This window comes from Penaeus japonicus, unplaced genomic scaffold (assembly GCF_977035675.1).
Source record: "Penaeus japonicus unplaced genomic scaffold, GWHDUDI00000001_assembly GWHDUDI00000007, whole genome shotgun sequence".
In the NCBI taxonomy this organism is placed as follows: Eukaryota; Metazoa; Arthropoda; class Malacostraca; order Decapoda; family Penaeidae; genus Penaeus; species Penaeus japonicus.
The window spans coordinates 31,041,590-31,046,231 of NW_028234409.1; positions in this window are offsets into that span (position 1 = coordinate 31,041,590).

A 4,642-nucleotide genomic window follows, 5' to 3' on the forward strand; every position below is an offset into this window, starting at 1 on the left:
CTATTGCTTACAACCTTTCTAAGCCTCCTCCTACTATAGCCACGTCTAAGCATTCACTTATTACTTACCCTATAGCATGCAATTTACATTATACTATACTACTAATTATAATGATACCTAATCCAAATTTCTTAAACACATCATGTTTATTGAGAAAATGTGACCATTTTCCTTTTCAAGTTATGTCTTCTCTTTTTTGTTCACATCTCGTTTTCAATTCATAGAAAAGGGTTCATTTGCATTGTCATCTTTAAAATAACTACTTACTGTATTTTCTTTTATAAATTTCAGTTTTTAATATATCTTTTAAATGGTCCTACCAAGCTGTAAAAAACGTGAATGGCCTACGTACAAGTAGAGATCAGGCAAAAAACAAACTGCTTTGATTTCTTTCCAAGTTATATGACCCATTGAGATGTAATTGTTGCATTTTAAGTATGTTTAATTCAATTTAGCTTAAAACACCTTGCCGTTTAGGTCACATAATTTTATTTTTAAAAAAATCAGTGTTAGTGAGATCATGAGAACCTCTTTAGCTGTAATGAAGATTATCATTGAAATAATTAAAAAAATAATGCAGATTTTATGTACTTGATATATTAAATTCAATTAAAACTGAAATGGGAAATCCCAATTCATTAGTAAATGAAATTTCTAAAATAAGAAACTGAAAACATATGGGCAAGAATCCTTCATAAACACCAACTGGTAAATTATAAGTAATGAACGTTTCAGAAGGACTGGAATTTCTTAATTTAGATTTAAACCTTTCCTGAATAACAAATCTCTAAATATGAATCTACTGTACATACTATAAAATTTGTAGAGAGTTTAATACAAATATGGAAATAAACCGCTGCAAAACAAAATATGGTCACAATATATCCAAGAAAATTCTATAAAAAAACAACAACAACAGAATTAACTGTATATATAATGTAATCCTGACCTTTTGAAGAGTAACCCAAAATATTTACGTACAACTGGAATTGTGTAAGGGAATATTAATGCTTCAAAATGCGAAAATATAAAAAGGGAACCTAAAATGTAACCATGGATACATACACTTCCTCTTTTTTCAGACGAACCAGATGAAACAGGATTTGTTTCCTCATGCTGCTTACCTTTGCCCTTTCTTTTTCTTTTTTTTTCTTTCTTTTTTTTCTTTTTTCGATGCTGCTTTTTGTTTTGCTACCCTTGCTTCAGCCTTGGGTTTCTTTTGTTTTCCTCTCTTTATTTCAAGAAGTTTAACATTTTCCAACAATTTTTCATGACTTTTTTTTTTTTTTTTTTTTTTTTTTTATCAATTTTATTACACTGTGGATGTGCGTATTCGCTACCGGGCGATTTGTCAGTTCCTCGGCCGTCTTTCCCTGAAGGGTGCCGGTGAGATTCGTTTTCGTTTCATTGCTATGTCGATTATCGGGCATTCTTCGATCAATATTGTGGCAAAAATGGAAAAAAAATATATCAGTACCCGTCTCGGTGTGATATCACAACCCATCAAGTGCCCCAAGTGTTGAAATTTTGTATTTTTGAAGGAAGTAATCAAGACAAAATCGCCGGAACTGAATAAAGGTGCGATATCACTTTCTCTTTATACGAAGGTATGTGGTTTTCTGACAGCAAATTACTTGCTGAACCTTACGTGTGACACATGGTTAGAACGCAATATATAAAGACCACGAGGGTTCAAGTGGCGGAGCCCCCTTGCTCGGGGGTTTTAAGTGGAGGTTTTAAGTGTACTATCACCGAGTTTGCCGAAAGTGTATTCCCTTCGAATTGTAAAAGTCTGCGCTTCGGTTCGTAGGTTTTGATTAATGGCAGACACAGAAGATTTTTGTTGTTTTTACGTGCTTAATTTATTTATTATAATTTATTTATTATTCTTGTTTTACCCAACAATTTCCCTGATATACATGCCCTCCCCTACTATCGGGACTTTAACAATTCAATTCATTTGCGGTGGAAAACGATAGCAGAATCACGTAATGCACAACAGGAATTGCAGACAAATAATTAGATTACGAGATTCAATGGCTGAACGAAAATGGACATTTACCGTTTTGAAATATACATGAACTTTGCTTTATACTATGAATTATTTGTTTACTAGTCATTGCTTCCCCGAAAAGATACTATAACTGACATGACTAGTTTAGCCGGATATCAACCTCAGACCAGACTCTTTTCATTCTCGCTTCCGTATTATGGTAAATGATGAGAATTACAGCCGTATTTTAAGTCCCTAGCGCGCCGAGTACATGGCATAAACATGCCGCGATTGGTATTCTAGATGCGCGTGTTCGTGTCGAGAGTTTGGCAAAGTCGTGGCAATTGCGGCGAAAATATTGGAACAATCGTGGAAACTCCATGACGTGGTGGTAGGCTTGTCAGGAAAGTTGCACTGGCGAAAAAATGTATATTTTTAGTGTATCTTTGTTACCAATATTTCATATGAGTATACCATGTTTGGAAGTTGATATCTATATTGGATACATTAGGCAGCATTGTCCTAGACTCGGGTTACAAACCATTTTAGGAAAACATGGATAGTCTGCTTATTTTGAGTTTGTTTACCCTTTGGCGGATTGTTCGAAGGAGAGTAAAGTTAAATGAATGGTAACAGTAGTCAGGAACGTAAAGTTAAAGTATATAATTATAAGTAATAAGTATACATTAAATCTATACATACATATATATATATATATATATATATATATATATATATATATATATATATATATATATATATATATATATATATATATATATATATATATATATATGGTATATCAAAGATACGCATATATGTACAGTATAAACACACAAAATAAGAAAGATCTATACACGATCCCTTTCATCTCGTTTGTTGGTTTTGATGTAGGGTAGTCTATCAAATCCATGTAATAAAACGTGTACTATAAGGCAGGTTGAGACCGAAATTTAACCTTATCCAGTTCTTCTTTGTTCACCATCACCGCTGGACGGAGGGATCACCAGGTCTAGTCTTGGATACAGTATGGAAGAAACTGAGATATAAGCTGAGTTCCCACCATAATAGACTTTTCACGTGACGCCATAAATAACGCGGCCGCCATGTTGGAGGCATTGGAGGTTTGAAGCGATCCTATTCTTTTATCTCGATATCTCGGTATTATTGTATATAAGTAGGCTTTTTCTTGTGCCACTGTCTCTTAATCACGGTTTTACCATGGCCTCTACTGCAAAAGGAAGTGCAGCTATATGGGTGCATGTCTCGCCTAACCCGGCCATACAGAAGAGAACAGAAAAAAAGAAAAAACATATTGCCCTTTTTCGGAAATATCCCATGTCTCAAGTGGTTTTCGCATTTTTTTTTCTTTTTTTTTTGTGAATGCAAGACTGTGAAAATAAAATGATTTGTCAGAAAACAATGAGATACATAGACTTCCGGGCGTAAGTGCACGAAATGCACCCGGACCTGCCATGTCCTAGCCTCACAAAATTCTATTATATAGCTGTTTCTACTAAATTCTTTCTTTAAACAACTGAACATGACAAATACCATTGGTGTAGATAACAAATAGTTGCCGATGTCTGGGTAGGTGATCTTTATTATTTAAAATTTCCTGAAATAGCTTTCTCTTTCATCTTGTTGAGGACCTACTCTATACTTTTTTGTATCATTCAGTTGATTTTTCGAAATCTTGCACATAATCTACTCCTTTTTTTTCTTTCAAAACGAGTGTATATCATATCTATAGCCTATTCTCACGTTCATCCTCTATATTGTACATACGCAGGTTTTATGAACTCGGTCAGTTTCGGGGATTTTGGTAACACAAACCTAACCTAATGCCAATGAACACCATAAAAAGAGAGAAAAAACTTTCACATGTACTAATACCTATTTCTTTTATGTACTCTTAATCCCTTAATTATTGAATGTTACACATTACTTTCCTTCTAAGGGAAACGATCTTTCGAAAGGGAAATAAATCAGAAGAGAAATTCTACGGGTTTTTCAGCAATTTGTCGCTTGCATTTGTAAATATGTTAGTCGATGGTTTCCGGACTTCTTTTGTTTTTATCACTAGAATGTCCATCAAGATGAGACGAAGAAAGAAAGATCTGAATCCTTTTATCTAAAATCGAAAATTTACGTCAATTTCTTACTCTATTCTCTTAACCCCACAAACGAAGAACTGCTTCACAACCTACCTGAAAGAGCGGGAACAGCACACAGCTCACAGTATCGGAAAACAAAAAAAACACACGAAGCGCAACGTCACCTGAGCCGCCATCGAACCCATCGCCGCCGCCATCGTCTGCCTGGTTGTGTCCCTTTTCCTTGGCCTGATTTTTCGAGAATAACTCAAACGATTAATGTTACTAGAGCATCTGATGGCAGAATTGTCTTTAATATTTGGATGAGCTAGGTAATAATAAGATAGATAAATATTCAAAACGTTGTAAAGCGTGTGTATTTTTTTTTTTAATGAGTGTGGAAAACCGACAAGGGAATCGGACGATCCCCCTGCCAAAATTCTGATGAATCTTTTAATGGTTTTCTAGTTTTCTTTACATTGAAATATTTAAAAAGAAATACATTGCGTTTTTACCTGCCTTTTGTTTTTGCATTTACCAAAAATAGTCATTT